Consider the following 12,481-nt stretch of genomic DNA (forward strand, 5'->3'; position numbering starts at 1 on the left):
TCCTTCCTCCGTACTAGGTGTATGCACAGAGCATTTTTTTGTAAACTGAGAAAGCCCCAGATGAGATGAATCCAACAGTCTCTTTCTCGTATAATATGCTTGGCTTCTCGAGAAATCATCATGCTCAGGCAGCCGAGGCAGCTGTGGTTTTCTGAATAGCTTGAAATTTGGCCATGGAGGCCATAGCAGGACAGATGGGATAAGGGAACCATGAATTAACAAAGGCATGAATGACCTATTCAACTGGGAGGGCTTTTGGCAGTGGAGGATCTGGGCCCACTTGTTAACTTCGCCTGATTCTCCAGTTCCTGTTAGGGTCTTTGTAGGCCAACCGGAATACCCAGGGCCTGAATAACAACCATGGGCATTTTTCAAGTTCGTTCACAAAGGTGAATGAAATGATGTTACTGTCATGGCCACAAGGATGCCCTGTGTTCTCGTGGGATTTAGAGATCATCCAGTCCAAATGCTCAGAACAAAAAAACACCGAAAACAAAACCCAAACATAATCATTAGACCTGAAAGGACCTGTGACTCACTTCGGTCACCCTGTGTCTTTACTCTTTTTCTTCTACAAGTTGCTGAGCACGGCCTTCGTCCCAGGTGCTGGGCCCTGCTGATGAGAAGATGAGCAAAAACACTCTTTGCTCCTCTGGAGCTGCCAGAAACCAACAGGTAAAACCGGTGATTACAAGTGTGTTTAATTATCTTCAGATGTCTTCTGCCCTGCATTGCATCCACATCAAGCTGGCCGTGAGCCACCTCTTTCCTTCCTCAATGATTTGGGTGAGGACCAGTCTGCTGGGTAATGTCATCGGTCTCCAGTCTTGCTCACTAATTTCCTTGCTGCCCCCGGAAGCTGACCTGTAAGGATTAGATCAAATAACACATAGTGGGTTCAGCCAATGGGAGCCCCAGTAGGACGTGGGAGGAATTAAAGTAGAGTCAGGGTATATCTTCACTCTCGCTGGAGGTTCACTCCTCACTCAGGCTGTATCTCTAGAAGGAAGGCCAAGGGGTCCTTTTCCATTCGACTCTCTCCTTCTGGATGTTGATAATCCTTCCTTTCCCTAACCCCTGCAGGCCTATGGGTAGTTACAAGCCCAGAGCAATGTACTGCCCTTGTGGTCTGCCCATGCCCTGTCTTCACCTCTGTAAATAGACCTGTTATTAAACTCCCCTAAAATTCTCCTAATTCAAATGTGTCCTGTGTTACCTGCCGGGACCCTCAGGAATACAGTGTGGGAAAAGCATGATGAAGTGTTTGGGACATTGCGTGATGGTGGGAAGGAAACAGAGAGAGAAGAGAAGGTAACAAGGAAACTAGTGTAAAACACAGTTGAAGAGAATAAGTTAGGCAGTCGCATGGAAGGATTATATAATTAACACGATTACCAGGACCACAAGCACTTCGGCTTTCCCTCCTTCCTCCCTCAGGCACTTTTCAGGTCAGAGTTTCATTCTAGACCTGCAAGAAGAAGCAGTTGGGGATGGTATCCTAGGTGGTAATCCCTCAGCCCTGGGAGTTTGGAGACGGGGGTATGGAGGACTAAACCAGAGGCCGGTCAGCCTGCACGTCCCTCCATCAACTCCTCACCCCAGCAGGTCTGGGGTGATTACCTTGTTTTTCTGCAGTCTCTTACCTGTATCCTTTGAGGGGGGCATCTTTAAGAATTCAGTTTTCTGGATCTTAGAGAGGTAATGCTGTGCATATACTGGGTAGTATGTATCACTGAGTGGTGTCTGGGGCAGAATCCTATAATCAAACCTATTCATATTTTGCAGTGAAACATGTGAGTTTTCAGGGGAAGTCAGATTAGTAAGCAATGGGTTCAGATTCTAAACAGGGAGCCCAACTGGTCCCCTAGGACAGGAGATGGCGCCTAACCTTAGAGGCTGAGCCAAAAGAGCAGGGTGGAGCTGAATGGTCCCCAAGTCCAAGACCCACGCTCTTCAGACACTCCTGCCTCTGGCCGCAGGCTGTTGATGCCCTTGCTGGTGCTGTCTTGAGATTTGGGGACCCAAGTCTTATGGTGGGACCTATTGGTGTTGGTGGCTGGTTGGCTCCCCAAGACTGCAGAAGGCATTTCAGATTTCCCTAACGAGTATGCATGATTTGTAATGAGCTTAGTTTCTGATAAATCCCTGTCTACGCCACATATCCCTCGTTTTTAAAGGTGTAGAGAATATCTCATGGTGGGTTGTGAAGCACCTAACACTGGCCAGACACATAGTAGGTGCTCACTGAACAATTCATTGCCTTTCCTTCCCTCCTTCCCCTGTAGCTGTCCTACGGAATTAAATTTAGTATAACTATCTCATCTGCCTGGCAGCCTCCCTTTCTTTCTTCCCGGGAAATTGCCTGCCGCCTGGCATGTATTTACTTCCATCTGGGATTTTAAAATTCAAGTGAATAACAATCATCGTGAGGAAGACACTGGCTGGAGGAAACTATAGGAGAAATCATGGCCGTGGTTCCACTTGTCCACCTGAGCTGCTCGAGAAGATGAGAAGGTAGAGAAATAAAGCATCTCTATTTTCTGAAAGGTACACACAGAGGAAGAAAAATAAAGTGGTGTGCGGCCTATCTATAATAAATTTCAATTTGAGAGAGGTGCTGACCTGTAGCCGGCTATTATAATGGGAAAATTTGATTGTGCTGAATCTGGAGAAAGAAGAGGCCCAGAAAAGTTGTAACTGGATGGACAAGGGGTGGGGTGCTGTTCCAAGGGGGCAGAGGTCACTGCCACTCGGCAGCACGACAGAATGAGTGACTGGATTTGGAAGTGGGAGCATACAACATTTTCACTGCAGATCTGCGGCGTCAGTGGGTCGGAGCACCAGTGGCAGGATGGACTCAACAAAGCATAAAGGGAAAGGCAGGAGGCCTAGACTGGCATATGGCATCGTGGTTAGGAGTCAGACCCCGTTAAAACTCCGAGTCTCTTCCTCTCTGGATGACCTTGAACCAAGTTTCTTATGTCTCTGAACCACGATTTTCTCAGCTGAAAAAAAATATTGAATAATATTCTAAAGTCTGCCTTGCAGAATTAGTTTGAGGTTCAAAGTGATAAAGCAGGTAAAATAGCTTATTTGCCTGGAGCATTAAAAAGACTCAAGAGATTGTTCATTTTAGAGTTCACTTATCAGGGGAACCTGGACTCTGCAGAAAGAAGGAGAGAATAGGAGTAAGGTGCCAATTATGGTGACTGAGGTGTGTCTTAAGAAGCAGCCTCTCTTGGGGAGGACCTTCAAGATGGCAGAGGAGTAAGACGTGGAGATCACCTTCCTCCCCACAAATACATCAAAAATACATCAACATGTGGAACAACTCCTACAGGACACCCACTGAACGCTGGCAGAAGACCCCAGACTTCCCAAAAGGCAAGAAACTCCCTGCGTACCTGGCCGTGTGGCTGACAGGGTCTTGGTGCTCTGGCCAGGTGTCAGGCCTGAGCCTCTGAGGTGGAGAGCCGAGTTCAGGACATGGGTGCACCAGAGACCTCCCGGCCCCTAGTAATATCAATCGGTGAGAGCTCTCCCAGAGATCTCCATCTTAACGCTAAGACCCAGCTCCACTCAACGACCAGCAAGCTCCAGTGCTGGACACCTTATGCCAAACAACTAGCAAGACAGGAACACAACCCCACCCATTAGCAGAGAGGCTGCCTAAAATCATAATAAGTTCACAGGCACCCCAAAACACACCACTGGATGCGGTCCTACCCACCAGAAAGACAAGATCCAGCCTCATCCATCAGAACACAGGCACTAGTCCCCTCCACCAGGAAGCCTAAACAACCCACTAAACTAACCTTAGCCACTGGGGGCAGACACCAAAAACAATGGGAACTATGAACCTGCAGGCTGCGAAAAGGAGACTGCAAACACAGTAAGTTAAGCAAAATGAGAAGACAGAGAAGTACACAGCAGATGAAGGAGCAAGGTAAAAACCCACCAGACCAAACAAATGAAGAGGAAATAGGCAGTCCACCTGAAAAAGAATTCAGAGTAATGATAGTAAAGATGTTCCAAAATCTTGAAAATAGAATGGAGACAATACAAGAAACGTTTAACAAGGACCTAGAAGAACTAAAGAACAAACGAACAATGATGAACAACACAATAAATGAAATTAAAAATTCTCTAGAAGGAATCAATAGCAGAATAACTGAGGCAGAAGAAAGGATAAGTGACCTGGAAGATAAAATAGTGGAAATAACTACCGCAGAGCAAAATAAAGAAAAAAGAATGAAAAAAATTGAGGACAGTCTCAGAAACCTCTGGGACAACATTAAATGCACCAACATTCGAATTATAGGGGTCCCAGAAGAAGAGAAAAAGCAAGGGACTGAGAAAATATTTGAAGAGATTATAGTTGAAAACTTCCCTAATATGGGAAAGGAAATAGTCAATCAAGTCCAGGAAGCACAGACAGTCCGCTACAGGAAAAATCCAAGGAGAAACACGTCAAGACACATATTAATCAAAGTATCAAAAGTCAAATACAAAGAAAAAATATTAAAAGCAGCCAGGGAAAAACAACAAATAACATACAAGGGAATCCCCATAAGGTTAACAGCTAATCTTTCAGCAGAAACTCTACAAGCCAGAAGGGTGTGGCAGAGCATATTTAAAGTGATGAAAGGGAAAAACCTACAACCAAGATGACTCTACCCAGCAAGGGTCTCATTCAGATTTGATGGAGAAATTAAAACCTTTACAGACAAGCAAAAGCTAAGAGAATTCAGCACCAGCACACCAGCTTTACAACAAATGCTAAAGGAACTTCTTTAGGAAGGAAACACAAGAGAAGGAAAAGACCTACAATAACAAACCCAAAACAATTAAGAAAATGGTAATAGGAACATACATATTGATAATTACCTTAAATGTAAATGGATTAAATGCTCCAGCCAAAAGACATAGACTGGCTAAATGGATACAAAAACAAGACCCATATATATATATGCTGCCTACAAGAGACCCCCTTTAGACCTAGGGACACCCACAGACTGAAAGTAAGGGGATGGAAAAAGATATTCCATGCAAATGGAAATCAAAAGAAAGCTGGAGTAGCAATTCTCATATCAGACAGAATAGACTTTAAAATAAAGACTATTACAAGAGACAAAGAAGGACACTACATAATGGTCAAGGGATCAATCCAAGAAGAAGATATAACAATTGTAAATATTTATGCACCCAACATAGGAGCACCTCAATACATAAGGCAAATGCTAACAGCCATAAAAGGGGAAATCGACAGTAACGCAATCATAGTAGGGGACTTTAACACCGCACTTTCACCAATGGACAGATCATCCAAAATGAAAATAAATAAGGAAACACAAGCTTTAAATGACACATTAAACAAGATGGACTTAATTGATATTTAAAGGACATTCCATCCAAAAACAACAGAATACACTTTCTTCTCAAGTCCTCATGGAACATTCTCCAGGATAGATCATACCTTGGGTCACAAATCAAGCCTTGGTAAATTTAAGAAAATAGATATTGTATCAAGTATCTTTTCCTACCACAACGCTACGAGACTAGATATCAATTACAGGAAAAAATCTGTAAAAAATAAAAACACATGGAGGCTAAACAATACATTACTAAATAATCAAGAGATCACTGAAGAAATCAAAGAGGAAATCAAAAAATACCTAGAAACAAATGACAATGAAAACACGAGAACCCAAAACCTATGGCATGCAGCAAAAGCAGTTCTTAGAGGGAAGTTTATAGCAACACAGTCCTACCTCAAGAAACAAGAAATATCTCAAATAAACAACCTAACCTTACACCTAAAGCAATTAGAGAAAGAAGAACGAAAACCCCCCCAAACTTAGCAGAAGGAAAGAAATCATAAAGATCAGATCAGAAATAATTGAAAAAGAAATGGAGGAAACAATAGCAAAGTTCAATAAAACTAAAAGCTGGTTCATTGTGAAGATAAACAAAATTGATAAACCATTAGCCAGACTCATCAAGAAAAAAAGGGAAAAGATTCAAATCAATAGAATTAGAAATGGGAAAGGAGAAGTAACAACTGACACTGCAGAAATACAAAGGATCATAAGAGATTACTACAAGCAACTATATGCCAATAAAATGGATAACCTGGAAGAAATGGACAAATTCTTAGAAAAGCACAACCTTCTGAGACTGAACCAGGAAGAAATAGAAAATATAAGCTGACCAATCACAAGCACTGAAATTGAGACTGTGATTAAAAATCTTCCAACAAAGAAAAACCCAGGACCAGATGGCTTCCTAGGCGAATTCTATCAAACATTTAGAGAAGAGCTAACACCTACCCTTCTCAAACTCTTCCAAAAGATAGCAGAGGGAGGAACACTCCCAAACTCATTCTATGAGGTCACCATCAACCTGATACCAAAACCACACAAAGATGCCACAAAAAAAGAAAACTACAGGCCAATATCACTGATGAACATAGATGTAAAAAATCCTCAACAAAATACAAGCAAACAGAATCCAGCAGCACAGTAAAAGGATCATATGCCATGATCAAGTGGGGTTTATCCCAGGAATGCAAGGATTCTTCAATATACACAAAGCAGTCAATGTGATACACCATATTAACAAATTGAAGAATAAAAACCATATATTAATCTCAATAGACGCAAAAAAAGCTTTCGACAAAATTCAACACCCATTTATGATAAAATCCCTCCAGAAAGTGGGCATACAGGGAACTTACCTCAACATAATAAACACCATATATGACAAATCCACAGCCAACATCGTTCTCAATGGTGAAAAACTTAAACCATTTCCACTAAGATCAGGAACAAGACAAAGTTGCACACTCTCCTCACCACTATTATTCAACATAGTTTTGGATGTTTTAGCCACAGCGATCAGAGAAGAAAAAGAAATAAAAGGAATCCAAATTGGAAAAGAAGAAGTAAAGCTGTCACTGTTTGCAGACGACATGATACTATATACATAGAGAATCCTGAAGATGCTACCAGAAAACTATTAGAGCTAATCAATGAATTTGGTAAAGTAGCAGGATACAAAATTAATGCACAGAAATCTCTTGCATTCCTATATACTAATGATGAAATCTGAAAGAGAACTTAAGGAAATGCTTCCATTTACCATTGCAACAAAAAGAATAAAATACCTAGGAATAAACCTACCTAAGGAGACAAAAGACCTATATGTAGAAAACTATAAGACCCTCATGAAAGAAATTAAAGGTGATACAAACAGATGGAGAGATATACCATGTTCTTGGATTGGAAGAATCAACATTGTGAAAATGACTATACTACCCAAAGCAATCTACAGATTCAATGCAATCCCTATCAAACTACCAGTGGCATTTTTCACAGAACTAGAACAAAAAATTTCACAATTTGTATGGAAGCACAAAAGACCCTGAATAGCCAAAGCAATCTTGAGAAAGAAAAACGGAGCTGGAGGAATCAGGCTCCCTGACTTCAGACTATACTACAAAGCTACAGTCATCAAGACAGTATGGTTCTGGCACAAAAACAGAAATAGAGATCAATGGAACAGGAGAGAAAGCCCAGAGATAAACTCACGCACATATGGTCACCTTATCTTTGATAAAGGAGGCAAGAATATGCAATGGAGAAAAGACAGCCTCTTCAATAAGTGGTGCTGGGAAAACTGGACAGCTACATGTAAAAGAATGAAATTAGAACACTCCCTAACACCATACACAAAAAGAAACTCAAAATGGATTAAAGACCTAAATGTAAGGTCAGACACTATCAAACTCTTAGAGGAGCACATAGGCAGAACAATCTATGACATAAATCACCGCAAGATCCTTTTTGACCCACCTCCTAGAGAAAGGGAAATAAAAACAAAAATAAACAAATGGGTCCTAATGAAACTTAAAAGCTCTTGCACAGCAAAGGAAACCATAAACAAGACCAAAAGACAACCCTCAGAATGGGAGAAAATATTTGCAAATGAAGCAACTGACAAAGGATTAATCTCCAAAATTTACAAGCAGCTCATGCAGCTCAATATCAAAAAACAAACAACCCAGTCCAAAAATGGACAGAAGACCTAAATAGACATTTCTCCAAAGAAGATATACAGATTGCCAACAAACACATGAAAGGATGCTCAACACCACTAATCATTAGACAAATGCAAATCAAAACTACAATGAGGTATCACCTCTCACCAGTCAGAATGGCTTCATCAAAATGTCTAAAAACAATAAATGCTGGAGAGGGTGTGGAGAAAAGGGAACCCTCTTGCTTGTTGGTGGGAATGTAAGTTGATACAGCCACTATGGAGAACAGTATAGAGGTTCCTTAAGAAACTAAAAATAGAACTACCAAATGACCCAGCAATCCCACTACTGGGCATATACCCTGAAAAAACCATAATTCAAAAAGAGTCATGTACCACAATGTTCATTGCAGCTCTGTTTACAGTAGCCAGGACATGAAAGCTACCTAAGTGTCCATCGACAGATGAATGGATAAAGAAGATGTGACATGTATATACAATGGAATATTACTCAGCCATAAAAAGAAAGGAAATTGAGTTATTTATAGTGAGGTGGATGGACCTAGAGTCTGTCATACAGAGTGAAGTAAGTCAGAAAGAGAAAAACAAATACCGTATTCTAACACGTATATATGGAATCTAAAAAAAACAAAAAAACAAACAAAAAAAACTGGTTCTGAAGAACCTAGGGGCAGGACAGGAATAAAGAGGCAGACGTAGAGAATGGACTTGAGGACACGGGGAGGGGGAAGGGTAAGCTGGGATGAAGTGAGAGAGTGGCATGGACATATATACACTACCAAATGTAAAATAGATAGCTAGTGGGAAGCAGCCGCATAGCACAGGGAGATCAGCTCAGTGCTTTGTGACCACCTAGAGGGGTGGGATAGGGAGGGTGGGAGGGAGGCACAAGAGGGAGGGGATACGGGGATATATGTATATGTATAGCTGATTCACTTTGTGATACAGAAGAAACTAACACACCATTGTAAAGCAATTATACCCCAATAAAGATGTTAAAAAAAAAAAAAAAGAAAAGCCTCTCTCTTATTGCCTGGCAGTTAAAGGCCAGGTGGGTTTCCCAGGAGGATGCTTATTCCCTACAGAAGACGATGTTTATGGCTGAACGTTTGTCTACCAAAGAAAGGTGAAGCAAGCTGTTTTTCAGGCAGGGTGTATCATACACACCAGTCGAAGGAGAGGAATCTTGGCTCACCTGCCCTGTAGGCTGTATTTCTAAGCCCATCAGAAGCTAGACATCAATAAATTCAGCAAGGCTGCATTATGTATTATAATAGAAAGAGCCTGGATTTTGAGGTCAGAAAGGTAAAGGTTCGGATCTGGCTCACCATCTTTCAGTCTTTAACACATGTTCACTGAGGCTGGCTAGTTCATGGTATGGCGGGCGGCAGAAGATGGGAGGAGGGTATACAGAGATTAATTGAAGCAGTCAGTATTTTCATGATGATCATGAAAGGAGAGGAAGATCTTTAAACAAATGCATGTGAAATGCTGTGCAAGTTCAGAGATGGAGGGATACTCACAGGAGATTATGAAGTGTGCCAGCTTAAGACTCTCTATCCTAGAAGGTTTCCTGAAAGAGATAATACCTGGAAATAGTCTTAAGAGATGAAGAGGATTTGGGATTGGGGATGGACAATTTAAACAGTCAGAGGCTTTATCTTCTTGGAGCCTCATTTCCCTGAATGTGAAATAGAGATCACATCTATGTAACGGGGTCATTGCGGGCATTGACGTATTAGTGCTTTGGAAATTGTGTTTTGCTGAACATCAGCAGCTGGGAACATTCGCTTAAAAAGACTTTGATAATTGAAAGAAAAAGTGATGTTTTAGTGTTATTGTACGAGTGCAGTTTTTTATAATTAGTGCAGTTAAATATTTTTTATGTAATTATTATCCATTTGTATTTTTGCTTTGTGCACTTCCCGCTCTTGCCCTCGGCACCTAAAAGCTCAAGCCCTAGAAGGTCATTGCCATGCCTAGGAGAGTGATCCATGATATGAAATAAACGGGACAGAAGGGAGGAAGCATCAAGAGTCATACCGTTAGGTGGTGAGGAGGCTCGTACACACGGCACCAAGTTACAGAACCGAATTTCTGTGAAATATCATGAGTTCCTAAATTGAAGAAGAATTTTGAGCTCATTTTCCCCCCCCACTACAAAGACAATCTTTTAACTCAAGTTACCACGCACTCGCACTTGAATGATGTGCGTGGTCTCCAAGTGCAAGTCCTGCTGTGGCCCTGGAGACACCAAGATGGACAAGGCCCTGCCTCTGCATTGAGGATCATATTCTGATAGAGAAGACAAATATATGGGCAGATTTTTTTTTTTAAACGTGCTCATACTCTTCTTTTTTTAATTAATTAATTAATTAATTTATTTATTTATTTTTGGCTGTGTTGGGTCTTCCTTTCTGTGTGAGGGCTTTCTCTAGTTGCGGCGAGTGGGGGCCACTCTTCATCGCGGTGCGCGGGCCTCTCACTATCGCGGCCTCTCTTTTGCGGAGCTCAGGCTCCAGACGCGCAGGCTCAGTAGTTGTGGCACATGGGCTTAGTTGCTCCGCGGCATGTGGGATCTTCCCAGACCAGGGCTCGAACCTGTGTCCCCTGCATTGGCAGGCAGATTCTCAACCACTGCGCCACCAGGGAAGCCCCTGGGCAGATATTTTTAATGTGATGTCATATCTGCAAAGACAGGGCTGGGCCAGGGGCTGGAGGAAGAGTTCTTAGTGCCCACCACGGGGGTCCAGAGAGGTCCTTTTGGAGAAGGGTCAGCCTGGGCTTGCACGTCAGCCTTACAGAAGTTAGTACCAGAAATGTATGGTTGCAAATGCTTTTCTCCAAGGTGGGATAGAACGCTGGTGAAATATTTTCCTCTGGAGGGTTGGACTCTGTTGTGAATAAGGGGCTGGGGGTATTGCACAAGGATTAGTCTTCTCTTCCACCTGCCAGGGCCACAAGGGAACCTCTCTCAGCTCTGCAGTGTGAGAACCCACTAGGATTGCTGGAGCTAAAACCTGCAAAGGTGTGGCGGCCTCCCTAAGACACAGGCTACTCCCCCTCAGCCTCCACCAATTTGTCAAAATTACCATGCAAGGGTTCCCACCAGTTTCCGGCTTCAGATGCTTCTGTTCTCGGATGGGACTCTGCATTCGCCCATCTCTCCAGATTTTAGGGCCGTAGTTTCCCCGTAACCTCAGTTCTCTGATGGGTCTAACACAAATCACTGATTCTCATGGTTCAGTTTTTTTCTTGTTGTAAAGATGGGAGTGACAACCTCAAAGTTCCCTTCAAGTTGAGCTGCAACCCAATTGTGCTATATTTGCACAGTGGAACACTCGTCCGTAATGAAAAATAAGGAACTACTAATTCACTCATCAACACAGGGTGAATCTTGAAAACTTTATGCTCATCAAAATAAGACAGAGAGGAAAGAGGAGGTGTTGTATGATTCCACTTGTATGAAGTTTACAAATAGGCAAAACTGATCTAGGAGGACAGAAATCAGAGGAGTGGCTGTCTCTGGGGGAGGGTCAGGAATTGAGTGGAAGAGAATATAAAAGAAGTTTCTGGTGTGATGGAAATATTTTGTATCTTGTTTGGGGTTGGGATGTTGGTTATGCAAGTCCGTATGTTTGTCAAAAATCATCTAACCGTACACTTGAGATACGTGCATTTCACTTTATGTCACTTACCTTAATTAAAAAAAAAAAACTTGAAAAACAGATGTCATTTGAAGTCGTGGGAGTATAGGAGGTCAGCTGACGAGTGAGGGTGATGAGAAGCGAGTGGGTCAGAGGATAGAGCCCAGGGGCACCCCAAGGCCGAGAGGTGCGGAAGAGCAGGAAGGCTCAGGAAGGGGCCCGAAGAGAAGCAGCTTCCTCCGTGCAGTGATGCCAGGGCTTCTTCCAGATCCCTTATTCTCAGGGTCAGTGAAACAACTACAGTGAAACGCGGAGCGGATCCTGCTTTAACAGAGTCCTGTGTCCACATCAAATCCCACTGGTTTGTAGGTTCCCCAGGAAGCGGAGAATCCGTGAACTGAGGACTGTGAACCTCCTGGGTTGTTGTCTAAGCGAGCGTCTCCCTGTGCGGGTTACGTGGAGCCCTGGAGCACGGCCACACTTTGCTGGGGTCACGTGAGGAGGATGATGCCCGGGAAGCGAGAAACAGCTCTAATCCACTGCCTGGAGGACTCGCGGGTGGAGGTGTGTGAATGCGCCTGACTTACCACCAGCTCTGAGTTAGTAATCGGACCCAGTTCAGCCCCTGCCCCGTGCAAGAGTCCGCTGCCTGATACACAGGAAAGGTGTGTAAGTGACTCTGTTGAATAAGAGAAAAGCAGAATGTGAATTTCTATTCATAATCATTAATGGTGAGCCTCATGGAAATGTATGTTTTGTGTTGACATATTAAGTAA

The sequence above is a fragment of the Balaenoptera physalus genome (assembly GCF_965194825.1).
Source record: "Balaenoptera physalus genome assembly, chromosome: 17".
NCBI lineage: Eukaryota > Metazoa > Chordata > Mammalia > Artiodactyla > Balaenopteridae > Balaenoptera > Balaenoptera physalus.